Below are 18734 nucleotides of genomic sequence, written 5' to 3'. Positions count from 1 at the left end.
TAAGTTAACCTATTATTATATAATAATATTTATATATTATGACGTATAGTTTTAGAATTAGAAAAGTGATGAATTTAAATAATAGTAACCGGAAGAACGATATTATCTTTTACGTAACGTAATAACTTTTTTTTTTTCAAATAGCATATTTTTTTCTATAAATAATATTTTACAAATAAAACACTAGTATGCATTTAAATATGTTGATTAATGATTATATGTTAACTTATAATCGATCATTTTTTGTTATTAATGATTTGAAATAGCTGTTATTATTAAAATATCAAAACGTGAAATGTATAATTCACAATTCTAATTCCGTTAAATTATTAATTCAGGGAGTAAAAACGGGTAATCCGTAAAAAATATTACCTTATTTAGTTATTTCTATTTCAGTTAACTATTTAAAGGTGTACGACTGCGCGTGAAATTGGGTTGGACGTTGCCAAATTTTTTATTAAACAAAAATTAAGTTATATCATAATTATTTTTAATATTTAAATTCAAATACAAATGCATTTATTAAGAAACTAAGAATGACATAATATTAAAAAAATGTTATGATACCGTCATTAAAGAAAAAATTATCGTTCAATTTACGTAAATAACATAAAATAAAAATAAATGATGGGCAAGTGGATATCGCTCTACTATGTTGTATAGGCAGAGAGTAGGTCACTATAATGGATATGTTTAATTTGAAGGTATCATTGTATACGAAAAACGATTCTGAACGGAGATGATTTGTCAGTCTAGGATATATTATAAATGCTTATAAACAAAAATTGTGACTAACGATTTTTTATTTTTTTTTTACTACGATAAGTACAACTTATAATAACCCTTGTATTAAATTTTAAAGATTTTTTTTATTAGTTTTTCAAAAAAAAAACTTAGAAAAATCGAAATTTTAATTGTCTATAAATAGCTTAAAAAAGTCAAAATATTTTTAAAATGTGATCGTAAATAGATAACGCTAATTTAAACATTTCCTAAAAATATCGAGTTTTTTCAATGATTGGTTTTTGAGTTACAGCAAAATAAAAAAACCGAATTTGTCAAAACGTATTATGCGTAAAAATTTCTATTTTCCGTTACTTTTTCAGGGTTTTTCCTAACACTTTTGAAAATTACTTAAATTATTTACTTTTGACCCTCCCAAAGTATCAACTAAATGAAATTTCCTTTTTAGAGGGGCTGAAAGCATTATTTCTACTCCAAAACACGATGACAGATACAAAAATAAAAAATAAATAAAAATACATATCATTGTAAAATCAATACATTCATCACTCCGTTCAGAATCTTAAAGTTAATGATTCAAAAACGAGGACAAATTATATTTAATATAGTATTTAAATTAAATTTTAAAGCCCCGACACCTATTTCCAACTATGGCCAAATACATAAGTACATTTTTTGGTGTTTTATTATTTTTACGTATAAAATGTTAATGTTCAATTTTCAAATTTTCAATTCTCTGTAATTCTTCCTTCGGTTTTGGTTTGATTATTCTTTTGGAAATTGTAAACAGATTTACCTCAAACCTATATATTTGACAACGTTGCTTATAAGTAAAAATAATATAGTGCTTGCAATCGTACGCCTATAAAGTTACCGCCGATAAGAACCGCACGAAATCGTACTTTGTCCATATGTACAGACAAAAAACACCTTATGGCTTATGTAGGTACCTACAAATAAAATTTAATACCGGTTTATGATTTATACAGACAATTTTGGTTTTTAAAGTATCGGTTTTTTATCGTTAACATATTATATTATTGTATCGTTTATCGGCTATCGGTAGAAAGTGGTATATTGGTCTATCCCTACTATTTTAATGCATAATATTTTAAACAATATTCTTGCACGACGTAGTAGGCCGAAGTTTACAAATGTGACTAAAATTTGAAGGTGTACGCCGATTTTGACGTTCAATATGTCAAATTTGAGAATTGGCATTGTAAATTTTCTTCCTATAATCCTCCTTTTTTTTTGCTAATACTTCTTTTGAAATATTGTCTTACGGTAAATGGTTCAGATAGACCAGTGTTTCCTAAGCTATGGGTCACGAAATGTTTTTTATGGGTCTCGACTGAATAAATAAATATATAATCATATTATAAAATCATATTTCTTTTTGTGGTGGTGGGTGGCGTAATTAACAAGGGGAAAATTTGAGGGCCACCATTACAAAAAGGTTGTGAATCACTAAACTATATTATAATGTAGATCCGTGTCATAATTAAACCTTTTTTCTGAATTTCCAGAAAAAAAGATGTTTATAGATTTTGGCTGATATCTTTTCTTTTCATTAGAATATTATCTAAAACTGATACAAGGAATTGTTTTGCTATTCTTTCAAAAAAAAAATTATAAATAATTTGTAAATGATTCGGATACATACAATTATTATAAAAAAGTTTTATATTATACAAATCAATGCATATCGTACCTATACATATCCCTTAAATGATATTACTTTTTTATTCATACGTATGTGGTATCGTGCTGTTTTATCGAAACCTGCAATATTTTGAGGACTTTTAATAACCAACATTTTATTTAACTTTAAATTGTTTTATAATTAATCATACACATACAATGCCTTAATTAATAACTTTAAACTAATGAAATAAATATTTTTAGCCTTCCTTTAACTAGATTCGAGAAAAACAAAAAACAAGTGGTTTACAAACACACCAGTTTTAATATAGCTTATCTACTTTACAATTAAATCTTTATTGAGTGAATTATGAAAAGCACTTGTATTTCAATATCAGCTTCGTTTTAAAAGGAAATTTTGAACTAAAAAATACAAACTTTTATGACATTTATGTCCTTACTCCTGTCTCCTTATACTATTATTAGACGGAATAGGGTCGTATAGATGTAGTTCCGGCGTTTAAAGTATAAACCTAACACCGCTGGTAGGTAGTACATCGTACATGGGCTATAGCTAATACTATATTTTATGTTTTGAATGACCACTACCCAGGATTATAATTTATAAACACAAACATTTTTTTTTTATATTTAGTATTTAAATATAAAATAAAAATACTAAAAAAAGATATTCAGAATACGTATTCGAGTATATTTTTTTATTATATTTTGAATAGTATACAAATACAAAAAAAGTATTCAAATACTTTTAACCGAATAAATTTATTCGAATACTTTACAAGACTGGGTTTACCCATAGACGTAAAAAATAATAATATATTTATTTGTTTATAATTATTATATATTTTAACACTTATTATTACTACCATTAAACATTGTGTTTGGGAATCGACAATGTGATATAATTGATATATATATAAAATAAAATAGTCATATACTATTTATATATACTACTTATAACTTATAAGTACCATATATAAATAATAATTTAGCTCATTTTATACATTGATTGACCTAAATAATTGATAGTGATTTGCGCTTAAGTGGCCTGCTCTATACGTCATGTGTATTAAAAAAAATTTAATATGACTCAACTGTGTTAAAAGAACCTAATATATTCTTAAATAAAACGTGACTAATAGGTTAAGTATACTATAATATATTAAAATAGTGTCTAAAACAGAAGATGACAAATAATGATTATTTTTTGTTGACATAGTATATTTGTTGTTACATATTGTTTGTAAATTGTTTATTCTTTATTATTGCAAGGTGGGATAGAACGGAATAAGTTATAAAAGAACTTAAGAAGTACGATTATTATCCATTTCATTATTTTACGTTCACATAATTTTTATGCTTCGTATGCATCATCAAATGACAAAAATGAATATTTTTAAACATTATTTTGTAACTATTACAATCATAGTTCTTCCAATTTTGATTATTCCAGCAACATCAAATCCAACATATAGCAATAATTCCGCAGAGTTCCAGAGTATGGTTTTATTTATTATTATTTAATTTTTTTTTTTTTTTTATTTTAATTATTATTTTATTGCTGTTCATACGTAACATACCGTTTCTTACATTTTATGTTTTTTTTAGTTTGCCCAGGAAATTTTAACAAAGATGATGCTGGTATGGTAAAATTTATTTATGAATAAAAATTTTTTATTTAATGGTTATTGCATTGATAATGATATGTAACAGCTTGTAAATTTGTTATAAATTATCCTAAAACCAAAACCATTTATTGATATTTTATAACTATTTACTAGAGAGAAACATAACTTACACTGTTTCTTACTTTTAATTTATACACAATAATAATATGTAGTCATTTAGGTAACAAAAATGTTAAACTTGAAGGTTTTTTAAAAAGTTGTATTGTTTATGAAAAAGTAAATCATAAATTATGATAGAAAAAATATTAAATCTGTTGTATAAAATATTTTTATACTATAGCTATTGTAAATAAATATTAAATAAGTTATTACAAATCTTTTATAACATAGAAAATTTTTTTGACACAATACAAATTTACCTAGCTTTAGACAAGCACAAACAAATAATGTTACTTATAAACTGTAATTTTAATATTTTTTCCACATCGGATTAGAATAAAATTAATATAATTATTTAAAATATGAAAAATGTATGCAAAATTATCCGAAAGAAGGTCGAATATAATTGTTATATCTTATTTAATACAATCAATGCAATTTTAAAATATATTAGACTTTATGTAAAAACAATTATGTCATAAATAATAATGATACTAAATATTTTTTTTCAGTCGATTTAAAATGTAATATTTTTAAATTATTATTAGTATATAATTGGGAACTTGGCATATTTTTAATATTAAGTATTAAAAGGTTGTAATATAGTAAACCGTTAGTTATAATAGGTTAATATTTAAGGTTTGTGTGTGTGTAATTTAAAGATATCTACTCTATTATTACTTTATGTATATAAATGGGAATTGTATATAAATCGTTCGAAACTAATAAAAAAATAAATATTATTAACAAAATAATTTAAATTAAGTACCTTCTAAATAGTAAATACATAACATAAAGTATTTCATTTTAGATTCTAAGCAGAGATTGTATCGATTTTACAGTGAAATGTTTTTTTTAAAAAAAAGTTATTACCTATATATAATAGGTATATAGTTTTTTTAATTTTATATTTGAAACCTTGTAACAGTTTGTCAGACCAATAACGTACTATAAAAACAATCACTAAATATTCAGTCAATATATAGTGAGCTAAGCACTTCATAATTATCGTTAAAACGTGATTAGTTCGTTTAATATTTTTGAACCGTTAAATTATACAATTTGTTATGCTAATCAAACTTAGTTTTAAATAATAATTGAGTATGAATTATTTTAAAATTTAACAGATATTCTATTACATATGGCTAGATTTACAGGTAAGTAATTATAATTATAGGGTAGAATTTTATTGTACTTATATCCTTCTTTGAAGAATATGTGACATCATTACAAGCATTGACTTTAATGATCTCAATATAAAACTATTTCAGTTTTAAATATTTAGTTATTATAAATGTGTACGACACGGAGACCGTTAACGTGACGTTGTGAGCCACCTGCAGGTTTAAAACGATGAAGTATATGTAATATTTATAACAATACTATTATATAGGTATTTAAAGTTATCTATACGTACAAAGGTATATTGAGTCATTGACCCACATATTCTGTCTGTTTGTCTGGACATGATCATTCTTTGACTACCTTCTATAAATTTAAGTGTACTTGAGATATTTGACATTGCGATTCTTCTAGAATTTCTATATCATCCGCATCTACTAACTCAATAAGGACTTAGATTATTGAAGGGTGGTAGAGAGAATGATCAATTTTTTCGGAGATAATAAAATATGTAGATTCACCATGCTCTGTTTTGTCAAGGCGGTTTGCTCTAATAATTTCATATCCATATAGTGAATAGTTGATTTAGTCAGGAGAATTTAGTTTCAGTGATGAGTGATTGCCATTTGTCACTTAAGATCCAATTAGAATTTTCATGAGATATAGCTTTTTTATGTATGTTTTTAACGTTAGTAATTCATACAGCCATATCAAAATAAAATAATAATAATAATCAAAGTAAACTGGTATCAATATATTATGCAAATAATAATAATGATAAAAATAATAATACACTTTTGACATTAACCATGGCTAATGATGTTACGCAACTAGATGTGCCTTTTATACAATATACGAAGCTCCTGATTTTGAGGACTCAAATATCCCCCCCACATCCTCTTTGTAGCACATAAAACATATCAAAGCGATTCATCCAGGTTCTGAACGGACAGCCCGCTTAACTACGATCAACGTAAATGGGAACATTTATATTGTCAGTCTCTTCTCCTATAATATAGTGTGGTTCAGTTTTTCTTACCACCGATTTCGGTCTAGTTTCTGCCAGAAGACCAGCTTCGAGTCTTCGCGTCAAAAAATAGGTTCGTTTGTTATGTAATATGTCATTTTTCGTTCATCTTGTATTAATCATAAATACTTAATACTAGGCTTCATTTTTATATTTGTATATTTCCGGATATAAATAAAATATCACTTTTAAAGATGCATATTAAGTGTATGCATATAGGTACCTTATTATTTATTAATTTTAGACACTTACTACTTAACACCAGAGCCGTGCCGATAAGATTTGGCACCCAGGGCAAAATTAAAAATACTCGCCCCCTTTTTTATTTATCATTATGCATTTCAATTTTTTTGGCGCTCCCTTTAAACCATTTGTTTTTTGTTAAAAGAGCACCATTATGTTTTCTAGATACTTTATAATTTTTTAATTTTTTAAACCTACAATAATATAAATGTTTTGTATGACGACAAGTTTAACTATTATTACCATCTCTATAGAAGTCAACTTAAGAAAGTGTTTTAACAGAATATTGAAATAAAAAAATATTTTATGAAACCTCGCACCCACAACCCATACGAAATTCGACACACTAATGTAACAAGTTAGAAAACCAATAAATAATGTATTATTGATTGCTATTCTTCAAACGGCTACAGTATTTTATCCTCAGCAATTTTATATAAGTAAAAATCATGTTCCGTACGGTAGTTTATTATTAATAAAAGTTGTAAATATAAAATTCTAGTACCTCTGTCAATTGTTCATATCTACATGTACTAAGTTTATAAATTGCTGCTTTAAAATAATACTAGAGAACAGTTACGTTAAACAAATTAAATCGACTGATGTTTTGTTTTACATTAATATAATAAATTTACAGGCCATCCTGGAGGCGAACATAGTGTGCAGTATTCAGGTAATTATTTTGAAATAACTAAATACATTTTCTAACATTATATATGTCTAAGCTAGAAAGCAATTTCACTCCTCACTTTGACATAAATAACACTGACCACACATACTAAGTTGAAAAACCCCTAACAAATTGCTTTGCTATTCCCTTACCTACAAAATATACCTCTCTGGTGAAATTCAATTCATCATCAAAAATCTATCAAATAACAAATCACCAGGCCATGACCTATTGACAAACCAAATATTTAAACACCTGCTCAAAAAATCTATTCTACTAACTTTCATTTTCAACTCTATTCCTTGTCTCTCCTATATTCTATACTCCTGCAAACACTCCATAATAACTTTAATTCTGAAATCTGAAATAAACTCCGACCTACCTCGTCCTATAGACCATCAGTCTCTTACATTTCTTTTCGAAAATTCTTAAAAATTTTATACTATCTAGAATCAATCCTATACTAACCAGTCGAAGAATAATCCCTAACACATAAAAAAAAAATAATCATTCATCACTCCATCAAGTCCACAGAATAATCGATTTTTATTTCGCAAACATTCGAAAAAAAAACAGTACTCTACAGTTATTTTTCTTGACGTAGCCCAGGCGTTTGACTACGTTTGACACGAAGGCCTACTTTATCAAATTCGTTTCCTACCAGCTCCCTATAAAAATTATAAAATCTTTTTATGTAATCGTTCTTTCGTCATTTGTTGAAAGGACTAACTCTCATAAATACACCATATTAAAGAAATTAAGTGTCCCTCAGAGTAGTATACTAGCTCCCACACTCTACAACTTAATTACTTCCGATATACCACATTCTGACCAAACCACTCTTGCAACGTTCGCTGATGATACAGGCATAATATCAACAAAAGTCGATATAACCGTAGCCTCCTCTGCACTCCAAATTCATCTTATTGAACTTCAAAACTGGTTCAAACTGTGGAGAATTAATATTAATCCAAACAAGTTAACGCATATTGCTGTTTCCCTACGTCCAGGCCTTTGCCCTCCAATAACCCTCAATAATGGCAATAATATTCCATAAACAAAAGTTACCCGCTATCTTGGAGTCTACCTCGATAACAAACTCACCAGAGCCAATCACATAAATACAAAGAGAAAATCCCTCAATTTCAAACTTTACAAAATAAGACACCTTCTTAAATCAACTCTTCCACTAAATACTAAACTTTTAATCTATAAACAAATTATCCGCCATACTATGAGTTACGGAGTACAGCTTTGGGAAACATGTAAAAAATCTAACATTCAAATATTTAATCATTAAAATCAATTTGCCTTTGCCTCGTCACAAATGCCCCCTGGTACGTCAGTAATCTCACCCTTCACTAAGATCTCAAGAGTCAAAACATCCATACTCTAGCATCCTATTACTATAAGCTATTCCATCAAAACACACTAAACCGTTCTAATCCATTTATATCCAATCTCTCCTCCCTAACAATTCCTGGAAACCCTCCACGTCGTCTTAAACAAAATTGGCCTAGGGATCAAAATTCTAAATTTCTGAAAAAAAAATACAACAATAATATAAAAAAAAAGTATAAATAAAAGAATCTGAAGTAGTGTGTTATTGAACACCCCTTTCAATCAAACCGTCCAGTCTTGTAATCAATCATCTCTATTATTTATTGTAAAATTAAAAAAAAAAACATTATATATGGTGGGATATACCCATATTTTTTTTAGTTAATGTATAACACCTAATTTGTTGTCATATTATTTAAGTTTTAGACGTCTCTAAAAATAGAGCAACTATACACTTCAGAAAACTTTTAAATGTAATGTTAAGAAACAACTTTTAAGCTATTGATTTTAAATTAAAACATGGATTAAAACAAATGTTTTACAATTAATTCGATTAATCTAAACATTGTACACTTTAATATGACTGTTGTGTATCTAGTAGATTTATATTAAATTAACTCTATAAAACTTATACACAAAAGGTATGGTGACACAATTATTTAGGCAATTAGAAAAACAAACATACTAGACCAATGTGAAGTGCATAGTGCTCATTGACCAGTTATTGTATGATAATATATTGTATATTTGTATGTACAATTTTAATAAAACTATATAACTATAAAAGGTTCTAAGACTACACGTCTCTACGGAGGGAATAGTTGAACTCAAGTTTGCCAACAGGAAACAGCTTGATCAGCATACCAAATGTTATGGTGAGATGAGATCACTACGACCCGCACATAGTATAATATAGTAACCGCTTATGTTATCCACGACTTCCACTCTTATAGAGATAACAATACTATATATCATATAAATCCATCACAAAAAGTATGTCAGACTGTTTGCAAAATGGGTTGGCAACGACAAGACGGTTAGGAATATTGAAAACACTTGGATTTAAGTCGTAACATTACTCATAATTCATATTGACCTACGATTTTTAATTTGTAATTTTGTTTAAATACTATTAAATTGAATAAATGTATATAAATATGAATAAGCAATCAAAAATTGTTGACAAAAGATACATATTTCGAGTTGATTGATAACATCACAGCAAGCACGTATTCGGGATCAATTTTCGGAGAAGGGGGAGGTTAAAATATTTATAATACATCATTTTTATTAGGTACATATTATTTTAATGATAAAAATTTGAGGTACTAACCCCACTGTGTATGGGTTTACATCATAGTAATCACAAAAAATAAAGTTTTGAGGTTTTGACATATATATTTATTAATTATTTATGTTTTTATATGTTTATATATAAAAACAAAATGTTTCTACCTGTTAATTGTTGTAAATAATTATTCATACATTTTTTTTAGAAAATATAGGTATGTAGATTTGGTGATTTTTTTTAAAATTTAGTTTTATTAATTAAATAATAAAGTAGATTTTGCATGATTGGGTTATATAAATCGACTATAAAAAAATGATATTGTATAAATTTTAAATTTACTGAGGTTTTATGCTTATTTATCATTACTAATTGCACTATTGTTATTTTACAATTATGTATCTTTTTTTTGTATGTATACACGATAAGTAGTTAATAAAATGCTTCGATTATCAAAAATATGGATGGTATTAGATAACAAATTGGATTTAGTTAAAACTTCTTTCCAAAAACTTTTGGTATTTTTGGTATAACTTAAAAACGAATAATTTTGGATACTTGAAATTTTCTCGGAATGATTATACTATAATATTATTTTTATTATATCTTAAAATTAACAAACTTTTTAAAAGACTTTTTGGTCTATTTATAGACAAGCTAAATTTGTAATTGTTTTTAGCATATTTTTTTTATACATTTTTAAAAAGAAATATTCAATGGATCAACATTTTTGAAAATTTATTACAAGATCCCATAATATAGTAATCCTTATATCTGTAAAAAAATATTAAGAATACCTACTTGGTTCGTATTCGGTTCTACGTAATATGTCCAAAAGTTCTGTTTGAATTCGGTTTGAGACCATATTTTAGATTTCAGCAAAAAAAAAAAAAAATTTTTTAATTTTATACTGTTATGAACTATGTAATTTATTTTCACTTTTGTCAAGAACTTTTTACCTTATAATAAATAATAATATACTAATATAATAATAATATATTTTATTTTATAGATACATATTTTGGTAAGTATTTGTTTTTTTCTGTTACATTGTATAATTGACAAGTATATATTTATTGAATTTTAGGTTGTCATCCAACCCACTTAATATTATCTTATATATAAAAATCTTGTGTCACAGTGTTTGTCTAGGATGGACTCCGAAACTACTGGACCGATCTTGATGACATTTTTTACATTGTGTGTGTTTTGGTCTAACTTAAAAGATAGGATAGTTTTGATCTCAATTTTTTTAATATATTTATCAGCTTTTTAATAAATTTACATACTTATGTATAATTTCATGGTGTATTTTAGGTATTCCCGTGACCGACCTCGATAGTATGCTTCCAGCTACCTGCAACCTGACCTTTTTTCAGTAAAACTCGACAATCTATTTTTATACTATCTTCTATCTCCATAATATATTTCTTATATATAGAAATCATGTGTCTCAATGTTTATTCAGGATGAACTCCGAAACTACTGGATGGATTTTGATGAAATTTTTTATAATGTTCGTAATTTGTAATCCTAATAATAAGATAGTATAGTTTTAATATCACGATTAAGGCCCAAAATATTTTTGCATAGCAATAATTGTGAAAAAGAAAGTTATAGAATTTTCTAGAAAGATCCACAATGTTCAAGTATATGGAGTTACGTCTTATAAAATGTTCCCTAAAGCTTCGTTCTAGAAATTTCAATCTTCAAAAGTATAAAATAGAAAATTCGGTACGACGTATTCATCAGTATTATTCAGTGAAGTGTAAGTGTAGTGAAGTTTCTATCGAAGACCTTGAAACATTAACTGAGATAATTACAAAGTGTCATTTCTTATCCGGCACCTTTGGAATTAGAAGTTCGTGATTTTGGCTATCCTCCATTTTCCAGTGTTGCTTAACAGCGTCCCGTACGATATTTTACTCCAAAGGGACGTGGAAGTGATCTTCGGCGCCTTTGGAGTTAGATGTTCTCTACGCGAGCAACGCCGTGTGGGACAGCTAGTAGTATTATATAATTAGTGTGTTTGTAAATCGTAATTCGCGATTTTGATCATTTGTTGATCATATATGTATAATATAGATATTCTATGAAAACTGTATCCCGCCTAGACGCAAATAATGATTTATACTGTTGAGTAGGTATAAAACATTTATAACTTCTGGAAATACTGTTAAAAAAAAAACAGTAAACAGAATATCGAAATATCGGCTTAGTTTTAAAAACAAAATAAAATCACTTGTAAAAAATAACAGTTATACTAAAATTGTTTGATTAATAAGAAAATTTATGTTTTTGATTTTATAGGTGTAGGAGGTAAATACTTATTTTATATATTTATTTCTTGATTTATTGAAGTTTTCATAATTGTTTTTACGTAACTACGAGATTCATATAAATGAAAAATACAGTAAATATTATTTCTATTAATGTACATATATATTAATGTACTTTTATGTATAAATTATTATTTTGATGTGTGATATTATGAAATATTAGAACGAAATATAATCTTATAATTATTTGTGTAGATTATGTAATTTTGGATGTTTCGTATACCTACCAAACTTTTGGTACAGTTTTGGCGGTTTACTATAGTGTTGCCGCCGAAACTCAAAAGTTGAAATTAATATAATAAATCATCGATAACTGAGGAACAGCTGATATCACACATATCACATATGCACGATAATCACCTTTTATATTGTTTTATTTTTTTATAACTATTATTGATTGTGTCTTGTGAGTTAATAAAATAAATCATAAAAATGTATAGTAGAATAAGCAGTATAATAAACAGAACGTTACATAACCGCGCCGGTTACGCGAATATTATTTTAACAACGACAGTCGTGATTTTATGTTGTACCGCGTAAGCACCTTTAAAAAGGCCGTTTTAATTGTTGTTAAAACATTAACGAATCACTGTCGTATTTTTATTTTTATTTATTATATTATATTGCGTGTACGCTAATCGTCATATTTTACTGATTATTTCTATTTTAGATACGTGTGCGCGAATCGCAACGTTCATATCATATTATTAATATATTTATTATTTATATATATTTATTCTGCGTCACAATTTGTCTCGTCGTATTATTGATTTATTTCATTGTAATTGTATATTTATTGTGTGTGAATTTCATTTAATGTATAGAAGGTTCGCCCTGGAATGAGAGCAAATATCAAAGCAGTGAGTTTTTTTTTATATTGTTAATTAATTTATTATTATATTATTTTACATATATTCTGTTGAGTCAAATCTTTTCAGTTTTTTTAAATATTTACTTATCATTGTTGAGCCAGAAGGGCTAACTTCTTCTATATTTTCCATCAATTATCAGAGCTTGGAAGCTCTAATAGCTGTTCTTATGTTATTACTTATAATTGTGTTATTGTACCCGGCTCAAACAACTGGTATGGTTCAGTACTGTGGTGACCGTGGTGTGTTGGACGTATCTTCATAAATTGTAGACCTATGTCACTATGTCAGTATAACGTATGTTCAGTAAACTCTTTAATATGGCTTTGGAAACTTCTAATATTTGTGAAACACAAGGAGGAAAACTATGTTTCAATATATATAGTTATAAATTTAGTGAATATCATTATTATAAAAAGTGAATATTCAAATTTTATATTTACTAAGAAATAAAAAATAATTTGTGAGTGTCCTTGACTCTTGTTAATAAATTTAAAAAAATTATAAAAGTATTAAACACACATGGTCTAGAGTTTAATAATTGAACATTGACAAGATAAATCATCAGATGTACCGTTAAAGGTAGTGCAGAAAATGATTTGTACATAAAACCAAACAAATTAATACGCCGTAATGAGTTACGAAATACGACGATTATACTTCATATTAAAATAAATGTATTATATTTTTATATGACGATAATGTAACGATACAATGGCAATTTATGTATCGATACTTCATTAAAACACTCACACATTTTTAATCGTGCATTCATGCCTGTTTGAAAAAAGACGGTCTTTAATCTGTGAAAGTGATAAAGGAAAATGTCGGTAATGAAAGTTTCACCATATCTTGCACTTTTTATAATCGACATTTTGGCCCATTCACCATTAAATTCAATTACTTTTAGTGTAGATTTACGTTCCATAAATCCAAATTATTTGTCTGTGAGTTACTCAGTTTCCGTCAGTTACCTACCTGCCCTGTATCTCCGGAAACTTTCTACCATTTAACATACGTACAATATTAACAATGCTCAAAGATCTGTAGGAATGTAAAATGATTTTTCTTTAGCACAGTGTCCACAGCATCTTCTTTGGTCCAGAAGTATTTATCGTGGAGATCAGATTTTCAATGTCAGACGCATCTTCTTTAACGTGTTTTGGTTCATTATATTTGTTCTCTATGTATAATTTCATCTTTTGTTTTCAACAGTGTACTGGTTCTATGCTTGCGCAATAAGTGGTTTATGCCAATATAGAGTTTCTTGGATTAAAACAAGAAATGTACACAACACAAGACTGTTCAAAATAATTACATTTTTAAATGTCTCTTCTGTTATATATAACAAAGGCTGTGAATTTAATGCACTTAAAAACTATTATATATGCACTAAAATCTGACAAATATGCTCTAAAAATTCTTAAAATATAATCTCATTTTTCAAAAATTTGCAAAAAAACACTATTAAATTTGTACTTTTACCCTTATTAAACTTACAATTAAACAAAGAAATCAACGCGAATAAGAATAATACTCGAACACAGGCATACACATTGGTCAATGGATCGCACAAAACTAAAAACGATTGTCCAACGATTTTTGTCATCCGTTATGTACGAGTTGATACCTATCAGTAAATTAATTTAATCTCGAATTCAATAGTACAATAGTCAAAAATAGACGTTAAATACCTGATTAAAAAAAGGATAGTACGAAAAGATTATTTATACAAAAAGATCATTAAAACATGCATTTATATGCCCAACCCATAAAATATGCAAAAAAATGCAAAATAAGATTTGGTATTTGAACTATGAAAAAGTCAAAACCAATTTTGACCGAATCCATTTTACTATACAGTGTAGCAAAAAAAAAAAACATGCAAATGCTTTAAATTCACAGCTTTGATCATGCGGGAGTGGTTGAGGGGTTGAAGTGCTGGCAGATTTGATTGTCAACAAAATTTCGGTGCGAGGGGTGTCTTATCATTATCCAACAATACAAACACCTATATTTTATAATATATATATATATATATATAATAAAATATAATATGAAAATTATATTGACATTATGTTATTAACAAAATAATATTTTAACTATTTTTTGTAGAAAAATACAGTAAGTTAAATTTCAACAGCATTGTTATACGTCTTGTATAAGGTTTATCCTAATTAATTATATTAACTACGAAAATAAATTATTTATACCTATATCATCGTGTTTTAGTTGACATGATAAGTACGTAATTAATTGGTTTTTATTTTTATTGTGTATTATTATTATGTGGTAATATATTTCTCTTAATATATTTTATAAACTTTTGTTAGGTATTACCATTAAATAAAAAAATAAAAATAAAATATGCTGTGCTTGTGTCTTTATAATTATTTTCCTTTAATTGTTTTAAGATTAAAATATTATTTCCATTATAATACAATAACAAATCGTTTAAATTAGTTTTATTCATTCATTAATTGTCCTTTTTCCAGGTACACTGAGTATGTAAATTTTTGTTTTGTTTTATTTTATTAAAATATATTATTTTATTCTGTTCGAGGTTATAAGTTTGTTTTGTGACGTTAATTATTTCGTATATTAGCGATTAGCGGGGTTGGGCAAGTTACCTTATTTATTGTAGCTGATTACAAGTGACAAGTTACTCTAAAACTTTGTAATCAGTTAAAAGTTACTAGATACTTTTATGGTGTGATGCTGGATACAAGTTACAGTTATTTAACTAAGTTACATTTAAAGTTAAAAGTTACATTGATAAATAAAATATATTATGGTAGGTAATACAATTTAAAAACATGAAATTGAATTTAAAATTAAATAAAAGGATTGTATTAATTATGTTTTACTAAAAATAATATGATTAATTTTCTTTAAGAAAAACTAAATTTTTTTGGTCAGATAAATTTCTTGTAGTAGCCAGTAGAAAGACAATGAATGAACCCAGCAAATGAAAATTACCTTTCAACTGGAGTAAAAGAATAGAGATTTGTATTAAATTTTACAAATAGTTTTTTATTGTGACATAATTAATTAAAATTGATAATTATTTATTTTTATCATTAAAAAATTGTTGTTATAAACTTTTTGTTCTCTGTTATAAGTATTAAATAAAGTCAATTACGGCCAAAGATATATAAACATAATATTCGGTATGTTTATATATCTGTGATTACAGCACCAACATGTTTTTTTTTTATTTTAATTTTCTTATATGATAATCATACAGTGATATGTTTTTTTAAATATTAATCATACAGTGATAAATATTAAATATATATATGATTATTATATACAATGTAACTTTTAATTGTAACGTTAATTTTAATATAAAGTTACAGGAAGATGTGTAACAATAGTTAAAAGTTACAAGTTAAATTAAAAATGAGTAACTTGTTACAAGTTACAAAAGTAACAGAGTTACATAACTTTGTTAAATGTAACTATTATATGCCCAACCCTGGAGATTAGAAACAATGTTAATTGTTACATAATTATACAACGGAGTTCAGAAATATTAGAGAAAACATTACTCAAGAAGAATACCAATAAGTTCTTTAATTATTTAAAAATCCTCAAACATTTTTTTAAATTTATTTATTGAAAAATTGAATAATATGCATAAGTACACCCGAAAATTTGAAATACGCAAAACCAAAAGATAGAATTTTTTAATAATACTCTTAAATGCACATAATAATAAAAACAATATTATCAATAGGCAAACATAACATTCAGGTCTTCATGATGAATATTATTTATATATATTAATATAATGATATTATTATATACATATTTTTTATAGGAAGAATTGGTAAATATTTTAAATGTTTATTTATTTACTTTACTGAATTTTTGTTTCTCCTGGTGTATATCATAGCGTTGTTTGGATAGTTAAGACGTATTTATATAAGTCATACGCGGAAAAACTTTTTAATTTTAAAAAAGATTGTTTATTTAATACGAAATCAATAAATTAACAAATTATACTTAGTACAACTAAAAAGTTCATATATTTTATGCAAAACTAATTAGAAACTATCTAGATTTCTTCTAGTACTCTCTATACTTCTATTCGTTGGCTCAGCTGATTCCAGCTCGAGCAACCGTAGTGCTATTTTGTGTGTATATATTATACTATATGTCTATAAAGTATATATTACTATACAGTATATAATGTGTACACATTAAAAAATTACTTAACAATTATTGTCCGCAGATAATGAAGGTATGTATTATTTATTTACTTATTTTGTATATAATTATGGTATTTCTTGTGAAACATGCCCTAGAATTTTAGATTCTGAGTGGAGAATTCTTATGAATTATATTAATAATTTTTTTTTTGGAACCAAAAACTGATTGGGTCTAAAGTCCAATGTTTAAACAAATAGGTTCTATCTATAAACTATAATCTATATGTTAAAATAAATTATAGATTACCAAAGAGTAATATCTTATATTTATTTAGTGAAATAATATATTACTAATTCGAAAATGCAAATGTGCAATACCTATTATTAGTTTATTAAAATGCAAATGGACTCTAATAGTTTATACTTCATTATCATTCTTCATAATATAGGTTTAATAACAACTGGTTGATCCCAGTTTATTTTAAATATATCCATAATTTAGAAATTAAATTTTAAAAATTATGTCCTACTGGCTTTTTTAAATCACGATAATTCAAAATACTTTATAAGTTTTTTTTATTTTTTATATTACTTTATCACCAACAATAAGAATATTTTTTTTTATTTTGTAGATATAAGTATGTCATTATTATAATTTTTAAATTGATATTTATTGATATTTTCTACATGGTAAAATAAATGAGAGATTTCCGAAAAGTTATAATATCTTATTTTAATTGAGTAAAAAATGTAATTCTAATTTCATAATACAATATTATTATTTATTGTATTACCAAATTTTACTACCACGCAATTAAAAAAGTTCTAACTAAACAAAAAAAAAATAATTAAACAATCAAATGGTTATACAGTAGAACTTTTTTATTTCAAACTGACATAATTTTTTTTCACTTTAAAAACTATAAGAAGATATTATAGTTTGAGGTTTATGTAACTCTCTTAAGGAATTACCGAATATTTTGAAATTCTGATTATTCATAAATTTTAATACATTTCAATAGTTATTAATTAAGCATAACTAATTGGTAACGTTATTAATTACATTTTTTTAGAAGTGATAAGTGGTACGTAGATGTTATTAGTATTTTAATTTTATTTGTATGAAATTTCAAATTCGCGTTAACAAAATGTATAATGTGCTATGAACCAAAAACTTGTAAAAACGATTTTTTTACACCGAACCAATTAATTAATTCTTAAATTTAACTGTTTAGTACCCTTATAATTGTCATCATTGTTATTGCGATATCATTTTATTTTTCATATCTCACATCATTGCTTCTGGCAAAGTGTCAATAATGCTAACTTTGCGTTGGACCGATATCGCTGATCACTTATAAAATATCATGAACAGTAAAGTTAAATTGTACTTTTAGGACACAAATTAATTACTCTGTGGTCTGGGACACTACGGCGTTGTTGTTGTCCTTGTCTTCACAATTTTTATATAAATCAATAAACGTC

At 26.0% G+C, this 18734-nt stretch overlaps 1 long non-coding RNA gene across 1 annotated transcript; it reads left to right on the top strand.

Moving 5' to 3' along the window:
* The first annotated feature begins 3710 nt into the window (after positions 1–3710).
* Positions 3711–4119, top strand: LOC132921913 (uncharacterized). The gene is made up of 2 exons (XR_009660969.1): positions 3711–3907; positions 4018–4119. It is a non-coding gene; the product is annotated as an uncharacterized LOC132921913 (long non-coding RNA).
* Positions 4120–18734: the final 14615 nt, after the last annotated feature.

The sequence above is a fragment of the Rhopalosiphum padi genome, chromosome 2 (assembly GCF_020882245.1).
Source record: "Rhopalosiphum padi isolate XX-2018 chromosome 2, ASM2088224v1, whole genome shotgun sequence".
Taxonomy (NCBI): Eukaryota; Metazoa; Arthropoda; class Insecta; order Hemiptera; family Aphididae; genus Rhopalosiphum; species Rhopalosiphum padi.
Note: the sequence above shows the minus strand (reverse complement) of the source record. Positions and strands in the feature narration are given on the sequence as shown.